This window comes from Amblyomma maculatum, chromosome 1 (genome assembly GCF_055883805.1).
Source record: "Amblyomma maculatum isolate TAMU_Amacu chromosome 1, ASM5588380v1, whole genome shotgun sequence".
NCBI lineage: Eukaryota > Metazoa > Arthropoda > Arachnida > Ixodida > Ixodidae > Amblyomma > Amblyomma maculatum.
Window position 1 is genome coordinate 111,202,710 of NC_139344.1, and position 17,742 is coordinate 111,220,451.

Genomic DNA, 17,742 nt, shown 5'->3' on the forward strand with positions numbered 1-17,742 from the left:
ATTGCAGCAGATTCTCAGCCAAAATCTCCAATATTGAACTACTAGTCTGCGCACGCTCCAATTGCATTCATAGCAATTTTATAGGCTTTCAGTGCATCGCTGTCATTTATGGAGCGCACTTTCCCTTTACCTTAACACACAACGAAATAACATATTACCACGTAAGCATGAATGCATTTCCCTGTACGCAAGCAAGCAAAAATAATTAAATTACCTTTTTTTAAACAATGAAGAGAAGGGCTTTAATGCTAGCCACCTTGAGTAGACTCAAGGATTTCAGAAGATTGAGGTCAATGAAAACCAAAGATGAACACTAGTGCCCCAGTCCGATGCCAACATTTCCTTAATGGGCGCTTGTATTCATCAAGGCCCCAGCGCTCACCCCTTGCATGGTTTTCAGCGATCGCAGTCATTATCACACCTCCTTTCATGCGATAATTTGGCTTCCGCTTCTTCGACGTGAGAAGGCTCGATACACAACGGCCTAGACATCCGCTCTCCAAGAAAGGAACCGACACGAAATCGTGTCGAGAATGAGCTCCGGCCTTGATGACTATACAGACATTCTGTTTTTTTGCACAAAATACACGACCCAAAAGAGACGAGGTAGACAGGACAAGCGTTTACTAACAACTCAGGTTTTTATTGACGGAACATTTGCTTAAATACAGCAGCTGCTCTTATCAACAAGGAGAAGAAAAGAAGGGACTTGGCATACATACATATCAGATCAGCACAGATCCCATCATCGCACGAGGGAATGCATGCTTCGAGTTTTTATTCTGCGCAAGATAACTGAACTATTTTTTTTAGAGCAAAATTGAAGGATTGCTGACACACGAGTTACCCGATTTTTCTATCTCATTAGCCTCAATTATCTCTCTTCTCTTTTTGATTTTTCTATCTCATTGATGCTAATGAGATAAAAATCGGGTAACTCGTGTGTCAGTAATCCTTCAATTTTGCTCTAAAAAAAAAATAGTTCAGTTATCTTGCGCAGAATAAAAACTCGAAGCATGCATTCCCTCGTGCGATGATGGGATACGTGCTGATCTGATATGTATGTTTGCCAAGTCCCTGCTTTTCTTCTCCTTGTTGATAAGAGCAGCTGCTGTATTTAAGCAAATGTTCCGTCAATAAAAACCTGAGTTGTTAGTAAGCGCTTGTCCTGTCTACCTCCTCTCTTTTGGGTCGTGTTTTTTGCGCAAAAAAAAAAAAACAGAATGCTTAGGCACCAACTAGCCTGCAAAAGCGTACTCGCAAGACTATACAGAGGCGCGGCCGTCACCCTTGTGTGGTTTTGGCTCCCTCTTGCTAGAAGAGAGGCAGACAGCAGTTGTCCTAGCCCGCCTTGATCCCGCAGTTAGAAACCTGCGACTGAATTGTTCGCCAACACAATTTTTGAGAAAAGCAAAAGAACTACATCCGTAAACAAAGGCTAATAAGGCCTGCAATGCCTCGCTGACACATGTACTGGAGCACTGTCAGTCTCATGTTATTTTGTATATAGTTTTTACGTATGTATAAATATATATATATATATATATATATATATATATATATATATATATATATATATATATATATATATATATATATATATATATATATATATATATATATGAACCCCAGGTGGTCGAAATTTCCGGAGTCCTCCACTACGGCGTCTCTCATAGCCTGAGTCGCTTTGGGGCGTTAAACCCCTGAAACCAAACCAACCACATATATATATCAACCAGACTATACCTACTGCAAGGCGAAGGCCTCTCCAGTTTTCCTCCAATCAACTCGGTTCTGTGTTAGCAAACATCGACTTGGCCCCTAACCTCACCTACCTACCTTATTTTCTGCCATCCCCTTGTACACTTACCTGACCATTGGTTGTCCTCTCTTCCCGCTACATGTTCATGCCCCACGCCAATTTTCTTCTTCTCAATTTCAACTTCTCTTCATCATCAACTTCTGACCCACTCTGCACGCTTCCTATCTTTTAACCTTACACCTACCATTTTTCGTTCCATAGCCCTCTGCGTTGTCCAAGTTAAACAGAATGCTTTTTCATTAACCTCCATGTTTCAGCCCCATAGGCGAGTACAGGTAAGATGCAACTGTTACTCCCTTTCCTCTTGAGTGATACCGGTAAGCTCCTAGTCATAATGTTTGAGTGCTTACCAAATGCGCTCCGTCTCAATCTTATTCTCCTTGTTATTCCCCTTTTGTGATCCGGATCTGCGGTTACTACCTGTCCTGAGCAGACAAATTCGCCTACCGCTTCTAGCGCTTCGCTACCTACTTTAAACTGTCGTTCCTCTCCCAGGCTGTTAAACATTACTTTAGTCTTCTGGATATTAATTTTTGCGTTTACATTTCTGTCGTCGGCGGCGAGCATAGGCGCGGCGGTAGCAGGAGTTGCTTCGGCGTCACAAAGTGGCAACAAATCAATATGAGCACGAGTACAGTCGATGATGGCTTGATGTTTAGATAAAGTCCCATCCGAGAATTACTTCATGAGAGGAGAGGGGGAGAACAATGAATTAAATGGTGTAAGAGATGCCGTGTATGATGAGCCGGGCGGTGCACGCCGTCAGGGGTCACATTTGTTGTGCGCTAGCTGTTCGCAGCGAAATACCTGGGAGTGTCATCCTCGCTTTAAGTTTTCGGCATAGATTGCGACTAATCACGGGCACCGTAGCACCTTCGACGAAAACTTAAATAATATTGACAGAACTTAACCCGATGGCTGAGGCCGCAGTTCTTGCCTCTGCGGCGCCTAATTTTCTGTCAGAAGGGATGATGCACGTCGGATCATGGGAGAGAGCGACCAGCGGTTAGGAGACAGCGACCGGTGTGTGTACGAGTCGGAACGAGTCGGAGAGTGAGGCGAAGACGGACGACGCGATGCTGGGTCGGAGACAGATACGTTGTACGTTGTCGCGGGCCCGTAGGCGTAAGGACGGGATAGACGTGCGTGGCACCACCGGGGCATGGCCAGCTACATAGCAGACATAGCAAATGGGGCGGTTATCTCGGGTGCGCCATGGATTCATAGTGCGCGGACCGTGCGAAGACGAGCAGGCTGAGCAGGTGGATCCTGAGGCACGGGAGGCCGCCTAGGAAAGTTGGGGCCCGGTGTCGCGTATGTAGACATAGTGGGTGGAAGTGACAGCCTGCTCGCAATTTTGGCATAAGTCAGCCGAGCTGCGACCATAGGCGGTGGGTTGCCGGGTTGCAGGATCTCAGCTACCTGCTCCTGGATGACACGTTGCAATCGGGGCGACAGATTGTGTGGCAGGGCGGCAGGCAACCAAATACAACTGACGAGCCACCTCTTCCCGTACAAACTGCCGAATTTGCTGAAGAAGCGTTGCGCGATCTTGAGGCGAGGCGCGAAGATCGAGAGTCGAAACGGCGTCCTCCGAGCAAATTCTACGGCGCGTCATGAGACGCTGTTTTCGGGAGCTCGTCATACCTTTGACAAAACGAGATGAAGTCAGAAATGGTTTGGGGATTCTTAGCTGTGAACATTAGATATGCGTTATCGTCAATCCCCTTGAGGACATGCTTGATCTTGTCTTCCTCAGCCATTGATGTATTAAGGCATTTATTTAGGTCAACAACATCCTCAGTGTAGCTAGTAAAGTTGTTGCCTTTTTTCTGAGCCCGAGAACAAAACCGTTGTTCGGCGCGAAGTTTCCGAACACCGGGACGGCCGAAAACCTCGGTGAGGCTAGTTTTGAAGACTGGCCAGGTAGAAATATCAGCTTTGTGGTTTCGGAACTACAAGTTTGCGACGTCATACAAATACAAGATGACGTTGGTGAATTTCAGGCTGTCATCCCATTTATTGTAGGCACTCACTCGATCGTAGGAGGTCAGCCAGTCCTCCACGTCTGTGCCATCCGTGCCACTGAAGATGGGTGGATCGCGCTGCCGCGCCGCCGCGCTGGCACTGAACAAATGATGTGTTGGGGACAAGCGGGCCAGGTAAATTCGTGGGGGTCAGTCATAGTGTTAGAGCCGGTTATGGTGCGACTGCGGAGCTCCAGGATGGGAAAAAGCGGCGCCTCTACCAAGTGTAATGAGGCGGATTAAGCAATTCGCCCTACAATAGCTTTACTGAGACGTAGCTGCTGCCAAAGCCGGTGTTTCTCAGAACAGGCGCGAGCTTCTTTGTCTTCCCCACTTTGTCGTTTACCACTTCTCGCAATTCCAACTATCCGTCCTACAATGTATATATATATATATATATATATATATATATATATATATATATAATTCCAACATATCCATACACACACACGCATGCGTGTGGGTGCTCGCGCGCGTGTGTATGTTCAAATTTAGCTTATTCACTTGTAGGCACAGTAAACTGTAGAGCACTGCGAACATTTGTCACGTGACGTCTTAACGGTGGGGGCGATCACCTGCAGTTAAGGACGGTGCCAGCCGCTTCTTAAGTTGGAATCGTACCTCACAGAGGTCGTTCCCGCTGTCCTGAAAGGGCAGGGGTCAGGAAAACAGATGTCAATTTCAGTGAGAATGACACCTGTACCGTGTCACCGGCCAGCCGACAATTGCTTTGGAATGTATTCTGGCCAGAAGCCTGCGGCTTAGGCACAACTGCATATGATCACAAATAGAAGGCGCATTCTCTCCAACTTCAGCTCCTTAGTTTACGTTGATATAGCCCAAGTACACATGCATAACAGGCTCGTAGGCTGCAAACGAAAGCGGGTGGTTTCAGTTCGGATATCCGCTGAGGTAGGTGTTCAGGCCAGAGGAAGTCCAACAATCACCTTTTAATTTTTTTTACAGCTACCTTTATGCTTGGAGGCAACGAACAGCGTTCTTAAAAAAAAATTAAGTCCAATAAAGGCTATTGTTCTGAACCCAAAGAAAGAAGGAGTCGATTACGATTGGTTTCGGATTTAGATAAGATTGCGTAATTCCCTCGCCGAACAGCGGTAGGAAGCAATTCGGAGCCAGTCCCCATGCAGTATGCCAAGCAGGCAGCTTACGGCGGTGTCTATTGCGACCCCAACACGGGTCGTCGCCTAGAGTGGTTCCTGGTTACGCAGTCGTCGCCGGTGGCTCAAGGTTGCGCGCTGCCTCGCTCGTGCGCCCATGCCACGCAGGACATGCTGCTCGCGCCGATCCACATGGAGGCCCCCGGAGTTGCATAGTCGGCTCTTCATTTCGGCCCTGTCATCGCCAACCCTTTGTCGCCGCACGTGCATCGCAGAGACGCGCCCTCACCATCGACCTGGCTGCTAGCCCTCCCTCTCGGCGTTCCGCAATGAACCCCCCTCTGGCCCCGGCCGCAGCAGCGCCGCTCTCGGCCCGGGCCGACGCCGCCGGCTGCCGCACCGCTCGCCGGCTGCGCGCGCGGCCAGTTCGATCGCATCCCGCGGGCTCGTCGCGCTCTTCTTCAGCTGCTGCTCCCGCCGCACTCAAAGGCCGCCCAGTGCCGCGGGCGTGCTGCTCTCAGCTCTCTTCCCGTCGCGCGGTTTGAAAGCTCGCGCGCTCGCGCGCGCGTGCTCCAGCCCAGAGCGGCAAGAAGAAAGCAACGCGTGACGCTTCGCCGGCTTCGGGCCAGCTCCTCGTCCCGCACTTGTCCAGCTACTCCGGTGAGTTCACTTTCTCTTAGCCTGCGAATGGGAGCTGGGGACGACAATCGGCGAGCTTAGCGGCGCGCCGCTTTAGGGTAATTGCTTACCTTCACGCTGATTGGCAAGCGGGTGCTGTTACCCAGGCACTTGGGACAACACAAGGTTTGATTCCACTTTGGTTCTGCCGGTTCTTCGCAGTGTGTGTATGCGTGTGGGGGCGTACGCGCGGGTGCGGGTGGGGTGGCAAGCGGAGGTTATAAGTGCCTGCTCCTCGCCAAGTGTTTTATTGAAATTCACTGAATCTTCGTCATTTATTGCCATTAGAAGCGCTTTCTCAGCGTGAGTCTTAAAAATTCGTGGCAATTTTCTATGGACAAGCGGCGCTTGCAATGTTGATACTTTGCTCAAGAAAATCCGCTTGTACATAACACAGTCCCTAATAGTCTATACACGCTCGTCAAGCATGCCGGTTTCTTTCCGCTGATATTACACAGCCTAATACCAGATGTAGTAGCATATTTGGTTCTTATATTATTATTTTTTGTTATTGCTATGCAAACAGCAGAAACCTTTGCAGCGCCAAGTTTTGTCAATACAAACAAAAATGAAAAGCTGAAGCGTGGACAAATGTCGACGTAAACTTTCTGCGCGGCGGAGCAGTCGCGTACGTTGAACCCTGAGATTTTTCATTTTAATGTAGTTGTGCACAGCAAACCTTTACGAATTCTTCAAAAGCCGCACTCGGCAGCGCGTTTTATAATCGAAATGCACTTATTGTTGTCGGATGTTGTCGGGATAGTCGGAGATTGTCGGAGTTTCTGCTGAAGTATCTAGATCTTTAGATGTAAGAACTACGTTATCCAGCAACGAATTTAATTAATAAACGACGAAATTTAGAGGGGATCCAGCCGCTAAACCTGATACACCTTAATCTCCATTAAGATCCACCAGAAACTGCAGGTCGCAGCTTTCAAAATGGGAACCACCGATTTAAATCGCCCTCAGCACGTCAACCGACAAAAAGAAAAAAGAGAAGAAAAATCCTGAACAAATGGAGAATCCAGTCAGCAGCCATCGTAGACTATCACTAATCGACCGCGTCATATCAGGTCGCCCTAATGTGTATGGTGTCCAGGAAGAGAACTTGGGTTACTTTCCTTCAGTCCTCCCATATTTGCACACACATATATACTCTTTAGCTACTTGGACTACTCGCAACCGTATACAGTAGGCAACACAGTGATTTCAGTAGTGGACTAACAGCTTTCCGTCACTTTCCCGGCGAAACAAACACACACACGCACTCACACGGTTTTCCCGGAACTGTTCGCGAAAGCACGCTGGGCCGTGCGCATGGTCGAGTGCCGCGGCACTTCGGCAGCGGTCTCGAGGCGATGGAAGGGCATTGGAGGGAAAGGGCCCAGCACAGCACTAGGCTGGTCGCGGCTTTATCTCCTCCGGCGGCACGGGGGCTCCACAAGTGGCCCGGAGCCACAAGTGCGCGGGGCTGCGACCTGAAGCGGGCACCGGCAATCGATCGTCCTGGTCCCTCGCCGCCCCCCTTCCACCCTTGCCACCTGGCTGGGGCTACACTATACTTTGGCCCCTGCGACATCTCTTTTCCAAGTTTGCACAGCACTGCCGTTCAAGCGCGCACCGTGTGCTGTCGACGGAAACTGCCGCGTTCCCTCTTCCACTATCCCGACCGGTTCCCTTCTGTTTGTCCTATGGCTTCTGCCGCGAAGCGGGTTCGGGGCCCTTGTTTGTAGCGAGCAGGAAGCGCCATTTGTCGGAACTTCCGTCGCGCCCTTTAAGTCACGCCACTTGGCACGACCAAGGGTGGTAATCCCCGCAAAAATAGACGCCGCACCATCGTTACAACACAGACCTCGCCGCGCGTCCGTCCTCTGCACATATGGGGACATGCGTGCGAAGCTGCGTGCGCCCTGCTATTAGTAAACGAGCAAAATAAGGAAACACTAGCATAGGAAAGAAAGGGCATTCCACCTTTCTGCGCGCTGGTTGTCGAGCAGCGCGAGCTCCGTTCAATACTGTGGCCCGTCGTACCGCGTTACACTTCAGCTAGACGCTAGGGTCAGGGTGAGTTTCCACACTGGTGGCGCAGGTTAAAAAGAAACGAGAAATCAAAAGGAAAGGCTAAAACCACGGTTCACTTTGCCGTACAAGTGAATGCGCCGAAATGCGGCAGTTTATTCAGGCGCCGTGAATGCAACGAGGCGACCCGCAGAACCACGCACACTACGCAGACGGAAACGCGTCATTAATTTAAGCTGGAGCGGTGAACCTAGACGCATTAAGTGAAGCGCGCGTAATGCGTCGAGCAGCAAACGCATACAAAAGCCCCGCAAAAGCGGCCGCGTTATAGTTTACTTGTTCGCTCCGCAAGTAGACGCGCATTTACGAGAAGCTGTGATCTCCCTCTTTCAATGCATACCTCACTCAGAGGCTGCTGCTTCTTTCGCTTACAGGCTAAAAAAAAAAAAAAAAAAAAAAAAAAAAAAAAAAAAAAAAAAAGGAGGACGCGCGCTTAAATTTAAAACGCATTCTTGTCGGCTTCGCTTTTCAGAGCAAACGGAGGCAAAGCATGGAAGGAGTTCTGCTTTGTTGTCGGTATCTTGAGCTCTCACTAACGATAAATGGGGATTATTGTTCGAAACTTGTGCTTAATACTGCCTAATCAGTGGCAGTAAAACGTGGAAAACGTTGAGGACTTCATGCAGGGCGCCTTTATGTCCTCGAGCAGGGTATGCATATGGCAAGGGGCCTCTTACTGATCATTTATTATATTAAACATGCTTTCTTTTTTTTTAGTTAACATCAAACCATTTGAGGGTACGTTGTGTACACCGTTAAGATATCGTATTGAAACACACCCCTCAGATAGAATATACGGAGTGTCCCTTCATGCCCATAGGAAACAGTCAAGAATATATTTAATAATGTCAGATTATGTATTTGCCTTAGAATTGCGTTAAAAGAACAAAAGGCGCCAGAAAAGTAATTTTTTTGCTTGCACTCGCTACTTTATTCCTTAGCATCATCTCATTATTGCTGCGTGTAAAGTATTGCGCCTATCCTCGAATGAATCCTTCATCTTCCTCGATACTAGTGGCACAATAAGCAACGTACCATGCATATATGGTACAATATACAAAAAAAATCAAATAAAACGGAAGACTTTTTAGTTATTTTTTGTTGTCCTGCTTTCTTCGTTGTTTAGTAAATTTAGGGCGTCCATTTATTATTGCTTGTTCGGCGCCTTATTTCTTGCGCTACGTATTGTAATCGCTGAGGACATTTCTTGTTTACCTGAGTCTACTGACCGCTCAGCTAAGCATGAAATGATGTCTCAGAGCCACCCAATCGCTGCCACGTTTTTCGCATGCACGAACGTATTCATTAGTGCTGATACAAAGTATTTTACAGAACAAGGAGCAAACGTAGCGACAGAACCTCGTTAAATGGTCTTTTATAGGCGCACGCAAAAGTAGAATTTTTTTTTTTTTTTCCTTCTTTGTCTACAATGCCCAAAACACAGCCTGTCTCTCCGGGTACTGATCATTCCGACATTTTCATTCGCACGCTATGCAAATTATTTCGCCTACTCTGCGCTGCGGAGGCCCTGCTAGAGGCACTTCATCACGGCAACAAAAGTTAGCATTCACCTGTGCTTTGTTCATTGGAAGAGAGTCCGCCTCTTTCTCATAGCAGTAAGCCATTACTCAAACGATAGCATTTCATGCCTTGTGTACGTCTTTGTTCGCGATCAGTGCTGCGTCGTATCAGCGGCCTAGCGAGGCCTAGCCCTGAACCTTTCAGGCGCCTGTTCACGTTAACTTTCTATAATCGATCATCCGCATAAGGGTATCGCATTACTCTAGGCAGTTCGTAGTCCTATAGGGCAAGGCGTCTCCTGTGTTTGTCTTGCTGCAGAAGGGTCTTATTGATGGGACCATGCTGATGACGGCGGCGCGTGCCGAGGCCAGTATTGATTGCTGTCGTCGCTGAGAACGCTGTCTGTGCAGCATTGTTATTCTCTAAGCGTGAGTGAGCCGTGCATACGCTTTTCTGCCGCACTGTATCTATAGTGTATCGAAATAAGCTATGCTTGTTATAGTATGCTAGAAGTAAAATCAAGGCTGAAAAGGAATAAATCGGCTTCAACAGGAAAAAAGAAATGTTGTAAAATCTTCAACCTCATTTTCATGAACTACATTACGAAGTCATCCTCAGTTCCATATCATGTATTTCGGAGAGAGCGAAAAAGAACCTTCGAAAAAAGAATACTGTGCAGTAGTTAGAGCGCTCGGCGGCTGTACCTAAGGATGCGAGATCAAATCCTGCCTGTGGCAGACACTTTTCGATGGAGGCGAAAAGCAAGACACTCGTGGGCTGTGCGATACTAGTGGACATATAACAACCTAAGGTGATCGAAATTTGCGGAGCCCTCCGCAAGGCCGTCTCTCATAGCCTGAGTCGCCGGGACGTTAAGCCCCACAAACCAAACCTAATTCCTGTAAGAAAAAAGTGAAAGATAACTTGTATTTAAACTCTAGGATCAACGCCGCCCAGAGATAAAAAAAAATAACTCTAGAATAATGCAAAAATATACACGGGCAACATTACGCTATATTTTGCACAATGAGAGCCCGAGATTTGTTTTCCGTTGGTAAATAATGCACTGCTGCTACGAGGTGTCTTTTATTCGTATATATCCATTCGTTCTGGAAAGGAAAACGTTTTAAAATAAAATTTCATCGCAATGTTTTTGATGCCAAATCAATTCTCAGTGCTAATTCCTTTTAGCATGCACAAACGACTTCAGAAGGGACGAATTCAGGTTCGCTTAATAATTTAGATTTTTAGAGATTATACTGCACTTATCTTCCATAAGAGGGTGAGAAATTATTGGCAAGATATAGACCTCAGTGTCTTACAGCGCCATTATAACTTGCCGAAGTGCAGACGCTGATACATTGAACGACTTTTTTCGCATGTGTTTCTGAATGCTTGGCAGAACACACCAGGCAGCCTAACTGTTGTTTCGAGTGGAATGTCCGTCTTGTCAAAAGTATGTGTCCTGGGAGGTTTGCTCGTGGCTACGCCGGGAATTTGGCTATCCATCCCCACGCGCGAGCGACGTATCTCTCTCCTCCGACTATCAGTACATCCAGGAATCCTGCAAGAGCCCCACTACATGGCTTTAAACGTTTGACAAATGCTGATGGTTTAACTATGTCCATTTTCCTCAACCTTCGGGCCTTGATGATTGATTGATACACGTTTCTTGACAGCTCTGAGTCATGCACTTTTGCTTCTGGCATCTGTGCGGGCATCCGGCACTGCCACAGTCACGGCGGCCAAGGTGGGTGCTGGTTTTATTGTCGTTGACATCTGCCATAAAGCTTGGCTCTGGGGCCTCACTCTAGGCTCTGTAAATTCACTTCCTACCACCTGAAGTCGCGGACGAGTCCTTCCTATGTACGAATGACGAGAGCTTTGCACACAAATCGGCCGTTGAACGCAGCGTTTTCGTTTTTTTCACTCTCTGGTCTATGAAAGCTACGCGCGCCAATTCGTTAGACTCCTGAACGCGCTTTTTCCTCGCTACATTTCATGGCTGGTAGCACGAGCAGAGCTGGCGGCCTGCACCTATGGGTCTCGGACTAGGCACTGCACAGAAAACTTGTTTTATTCCTCGTACATCTTGCGTGTGCAAAACCAGCACCGGCGTATCTCAACGGCAAGTCGTTGCTTGATTACCAGCTTCAAGTTCCTAACGGCGGGCTCTCCGACACTATTCCTTCCTGTCTTGATAATGGCGACACTTCGAGACACTGATGTTCCATTTAATGAATTTTCCTTTTCTTAGGCAGCTCACAACGCTATGTCATTCGAGGAATACTCAGCAAGGACATATTTTCAACGGGAAGTTGATTATCAACGCAGTAGTTTGGCATAGTGTAAGATTGCACCACGACGAGCAATATATATCCGCAGGCCATCTCTCAGACGGCTTATGTTCTTTTCCTATTAATCACAAAAAAGACACCTCGCTTTTTTGTTTCCTGAACTACTTTGGCAATATATTTTATCCGAGCGCAGCAGCAACTTTAAACATTGATAGGGGTTATCTCTCTGAAACTTATTATAGTGCAAAAGCACGAGCGTTTTTTTTCTTCGTCCTACTTGTTTTAAATCGGTGTAGTTGCTGTTCTTTTAAATGATACTTACCTAATATAAACTTTCTGTGGCTGTTGGCCTGGTGCGCTGCACTTTCAGCTGTACATATTGCGCGATCTGGAAGCCGCCATCTCAAATGGCGGACGTTTAATCGTGGCCTTCGCGATCAGCTTCGATGTAGCGGCGCACTTGATTGCGGAGGCCACAGATTTAACCCTATTATTGAGGCCATCTGGGAGGCGCCGCTAGAAAATGGTGGAGCTTTAGTCCTACTTAAATGTTTTTTATAGCGAGCGAAACCACCCGCTGTAGTTGCTCAACAATTAAGATGCTCGGAAACTGAACTCGAGTACCCAGTTTCGAACGCGAATGGTTCGAATCAGCTGCGACCGTTTTTTTCCTTAGTATGAAAACAGTAGAGGAGGTCGTGGTCAGCCATTTATCATTCATAGGGGTCGTCACCCTCTGTGCTGGCTCACTGGCGAGGACCATCGGGGAGACTCGCGCATTGGAGTCGCCACACCGGACTGACGCCCTAGGGGAGGACTCTGGACATTTGTACTTTCGCAATAGAAGCATGGTATTGCCATGTGACGGAGGGTTAGGTCATTCCCATCAATATGTTCCTAACAGAATCTTCAATATTCTACAACCTCCTCACAACTAAAAGAGATGTTCAAGAAAGCGGGACCTGTCCTTTGAAGCATTCATGCGAATTTTATTTTTGAATATCCCTAATATCTGCGAACCTGCTGAGTTGAATTCGTATGTGCAAATACGATTGGAATGTGTTTTCATAGCCATGCTCTTTTCTTCCTGTGTGGGGCCTCGGTTGCACTGATAACTGGCAGCACGCAGTGCTGCGTTGTGAATATCGTTGTCTTTTAACGATCGACTGTTGGTAGTCAGACGCGAGGGCTTGTAATTATCAGACAATAGCGCATTAACAGGGACTTTGTGGGTCTGCACAACAGCGTCTACACAGTGTCGTGGCTCGGGTCCAGATATCAAGGCTCCGTTTGCTGGCCGCAACGGCCAGGGAGACTCTGCCGCGTCCCCTCCAGGCGAGCAACACATCCAGTCGACAGACGCAATCGACGGTCTTCTTTGAACAACGTTGTTTCTAGTTAATACTTCACTGACATGGCACTTCAAAACTCGGAAAGTATCATCGCTCGCCTGTTCAGCCGCTATCGCTTCCCGGTCTATACCCTCTTCAGCTCGAGGAAGCCATACGACTCGGAAGGCGACTGAGAGGTATCAAATTCCTCACTCGATTCACTAAGAAGGCGTCTCATTCTCGAAAGCAGCTATCGCTGCGTCTACATAGGTATTTCTTTCGCAGAGAGCATCATCTTAATCTTCAACTGAATGTTTCAACTGCTCCGCGATTTTGCAGGCTTCAGAAAGCGTAATTGTGTGTACGGAGCGGTCCCCGTGGTTCAGTCTCCTCTCCCCCAGCTGAGCTTTTGAACGGTTAGAAAAAAGGTAAGGAAATTGATTTGACAAGATCACTGACACAGCCACCTCTACATGCAGTACGCAAAACGAGCTCTCAATCGTGGCGCGTGCGGCAGGTAGAAAAACGCTGTCTTTCTGTGCCACCTGTCTGATCCACACGCATTCGCCGGTGAAATCCTGAGATGAAACGTCCAGAATGCACCACATCCACCGTGGCGGCAGAGTCGCGCAGAACATGACACTGCTTCCCATTTACGGTCATATCGCGCATGCACGGTTACAGCAGGCTCATATTTTCCGCGTCGAAGGTTCTGAGCGAAACAATACCTTTTCTCTTCGGCAGCCGCTTGCGATGTGCCCGGGATCCTCACAGCGGAAACGCACTGCCGGTTTTCTCTTCTCAAAGGCTTTAGTACGGTCCTTCTCCCTCTTTTCTTCATCAACATCTTTTCTTACTGCTGTGCCGTTTAGGCTGTCTTTCTCGCTTTTTCCTTTCCTTCACGCATGGCGGGTACTCTGTTCTCATTCCGCGATGGGCGCGTCATGATGTCCCTGTGGTGCTCTCCAACTGCCCGCAAGCTCTCGTTTCCTGCGTCGCTCCTCACTTGGCATTCTTCTGCGAGCTCGGCGGCGCGTTCTAAGCTTTTCTTTTCAGGTCTGTCTCGAGCTCACATCCGCATTTCCTCATTCACACCATTGTAACTCTGTTCTAGACAGATTGCTTCCACAAATCTGTCCCGGTCATCATAGACTTCGGCGTCCTAGAGTCATTCGATCAAATTTGCCCTCAGATTGTAGGCAAACTCCGGGAAAGACTCGGAAGGCCATTTCCCTGCTATCCTGAACCATCGACGGAAGGAGTCGGCTGAGAGGCTGTACTTCTTAAGCAATGATGCCTTTACTTCATAGTAATCGGCCGCCTCCTTTTTAGTAAGCCGAGCAAGTACGTCGGCCGCTTCGCAAGGTAAAACTGTCAACAGATTCATTTCATTTTTCTCGCGTATGCGCTCAAAATTAACCTGAAAGAGCCTGATATCCTCCCCTAATCTGAAAGCCGACCGTAGGCCTTTCATTTTATGCGGCTCGGATGTCTGAAGGCTTGCAACAGCAGCTCGTTCACTTTCACCCCTTCTGCCTGCGCTTTCCTCTTTTCTGTTTCGTTCCTACATTGCCTCTTTTCTTTTCTTTCTTCCTTCTCCTCCTCCTGCGCTTTTCGCTTTGTCTCTTCCCAGCATTCCTCAATATCCTCGTGCTCAAAGCCACCGCTTTTGATCACTTCGACAATCTGCTGCTTTTTTCTCACTTCCGCACAATCAAAACTTAATTCCTTACATATAAAGATTAGATCCGCGTTTCGCAGCTTTCAGCAGCCCATGACTGTCTATTTGTGACCGCAAACCTTTCCGGAGTACGTTGGTGCAAGCATGGTTGGTGTAAAGCAAAGTTTCAAATTCCGACAGACTTCTACAGCGAACTTTCCTTACAAGGAAGAACAACACCGTACGTTAACCCTGGCAAAACTCAAGGAGAGAATAGCTATACACTCAGCAAAATGAGCAAGAACACCACGCAGACCATCCCAGCGCTCTCAACCAGCTCTCGCGACTCGGGTCCTGGAATGATGGCTCCGTTCGATGGCCGCGACGGCAAGGGAGATTCCGCCACGTCGATCCCCTCTAGGCTGGCAGCGCAGCATTCGAGGGACGCTCACTACGATCTCACCCTCCGACCTGCAACGCATCTGCTTATATAGGTCAAGAAATCACTGCCCCTTGAATTGTCCTATCCGGAGGCAGCAGTTGGCGGCGGCCCAAGAGGTCCAATGGCGAGCGTGCTGGTCTCCCGCTCCGAATGTGCCGCGGCGAGAGGTAAGAGGAGAGGGGTTGCTGTCGCCGGGCAGGGGATATGTTCCAGTTTGTCCGACGTTAAGGCTTCGCCTCTGTGCTCTGCTGCCATGCGGCACTGCACGGGCTTGTCACGGAGCATCAGGGGCTCGCCGGCACCCACTCGGCTCCAGTCATCGACCGCTGCAGAAGCCGCTCGGACCTCGGCTGGAGGCTCGATCATAATAACAGCAGCTCAAATTTATCCTAAAACATGCTTGCTTTCACCTTCATCTCGTTCTTAATAAGATCTGTAGTAATTCTGTCAGTATCTCCAGACGACTCCTCGCATTTCGTTGTCTCAACGCTGCAGTACCCGAACTTCCTATCCATGGTCGTCTGTCAGCATTTTTAAGCAGTGATTTCAGCTACGACATGTCTCTGAACGCAACCTAAACTGTGTGCCTGCTCAGTCAGAAGCTCTGGTACGGTACCACTGAGAAAACAGAATCATGCTGTGCCGCGCACTTGGCCACATAGGCCACGATGCCGTAGATGCCTCGTATTTCGCATATTCATAGCAGGAGAATTCTAGGAATTTGTGACGACACCGCAAAACTCCCGACGCTCTGATATTGAGTGCAACACGAAAAATAAAAAATGGTACGAGGTTATTGTAGTTAAACTTGTTCAGTAGCACGTGTGAAAGCTCTTTCGTGAAGATGAAAGCTGATGGAGACGACGACGGGCAATGAACAGCGCAAGAGTAGGTTGCATTCCGCACGCAGGGTGATCGAACGCAGCGATAGATATGAGAATTCGTCGGTTTCCCACGAGAAATTCTTACGTTTGAATCCGCTCAGTGCGGACGGTATTTTTCACCCTGAGCTTGGCAGAGGCTTCACGCTAGATTCTTGGTTGGATTTGACCGTGTTAGGGATAGTGCACCTAAAAACACATGTACACGGGGCAGCTGCTATGCTACTCGTTCGAGACAGGAAATTTCAATCACGAACCAGCTATGTCTGACGTATTTACGCAGGTATTGAAAAATAAATATTGGGCATAAATAAAATAGCACAAAAATGGAGAAAGCAGTTGCTAAATACATCTGGCTCATCTCAAATGAAATATTTCATTTTGGCGCTCAGTTGATTCCAGCTTAACTGAGGCCGTAGTAAGTTTCCTTTACAGATTTCCACCTCTTAAAATATTTTCACCGTGGAGGAGACGGGTGACGATTCATTGGCACGATATATTTATTCATGCATTATTAAATAAAGGAGCAATAAAATATCTACGCTCTTTCAAGCAAGGCGAAATAAACCGGAATATTAGGAAAACCTTCGTAAACTTAAATTTTGTCGAAATTTCCCGGCTTGCTTCAAAATTTTGCCAGCTGTTAATTTGTAGCACGTACGACTGGCTCAATAGCATGCTTCCGGCAAAACCTGACTCTGCAGCAGTCTTCCCCGCGTGCCATTGTTTCCTGAAATCGAATAGGAACAAAATGTGGCAGGCACGACAGACGTACTTGTGAGGGTGGACTAACAGCGAGGCAGAAATCCTGAATGATTTTTTTTTCTTCTTGAATGTTCTTTAATAATATAGCGAACGCCTAGCAATTGGTTCAGGTATCGGTTTTATATGCATTTGCCTTCGCAACGATAACACAATGCTTGCTCCCTATTCTCGACTGACGCTGTGGGAGAAAATTTAAATCGATATTGCATACATGCTGTATTCATAGCATACATCCTCTGGGAACCGACAAGCGTTGTATCCTGCCTCATGCAGGTAATGTTTTCAGCCAGACAGCTGCAGTCAAGTGACTGTATACAGAAAACAGAAATAGTATATATTCCTGGCTACGGAAGCGACAACGCAACGAATTATGTTTAAAATCGGCTGTTTCTGCTAATTGAGAATGTAGCAGCGTCATCGCCGCAGCCGGATTGCAGCCGTTTGCGCATGCGCAGTGGCGAGCTTATGCCGCAGCCCGTGCGCCCCTCCCCGAGCGGTGCTCCCGTCAATGGCGGAGTTACTCTCGCCCGTTGCATATAGCGACCGCCAGCACTTTTAGATAGCGCCGCAGGTTTTATCCCACTACATACAGCGCGATAGCTTCCAGGAAGGGCATGAAAGTTTAGATATGTTTTAAGGAGGCGCGTTACAGCAAGGATTGCGTTGAAACCAGTACTGCCACTGCATAGTTTTGTGCATGAGCTGGTGCGCAAGATGTTTATACTTTATAATTACTGTTCTTCCCTGCAACGCCTACACTGAGAGAGCATTCAGTGCAGCTGCTGATCTCTTCACGGGGAAGCGTGGAAAAATGATCGACAACTTTTCAAATCAGCAAATATGAAGTAGCCCTCGCTAGTTTTGCAGCCCTAGTCAGTTGTTTTATGACAATAAACGTTGGGCAGAGAGAAATGCAGAAGTAATAAATTACTTTCCTGTATTTGTTCAGTTACATTTTAGGGGCCGTAATTTGCCGCTCTTATCAGTTGCATCACATAGATATTAATTTTAATTGTAATAATGTACGTATTTTCTTAACGTATGGAAGATTGCACTAAATACCTTCACGACCATGAGAAAGAGTGCAAATAAAACGGATTATTTCAAATAATTACAGAACT

The 17,742-nt window shown here is 47.6% G+C and overlaps 1 protein-coding gene across 1 annotated transcript in view; it reads left to right on the top strand.

The window, feature by feature from the left end:
• The first annotated feature begins 5,462 nt into the window (after nt 1-5,462).
• The window catches only part of LOC146203500 (protein qui-1), a 587,371-nt gene continuing 575,091 nt past the window's right edge, over nt 5,463-17,742 (top strand). The window contains exon 1 of the mRNA XM_084588801.1: nt 5,463-5,627. The gene's annotated coding sequence lies outside the window, so the exon portion shown is untranslated. The remainder of the gene's footprint in view (nt 5,628-17,742) is intronic.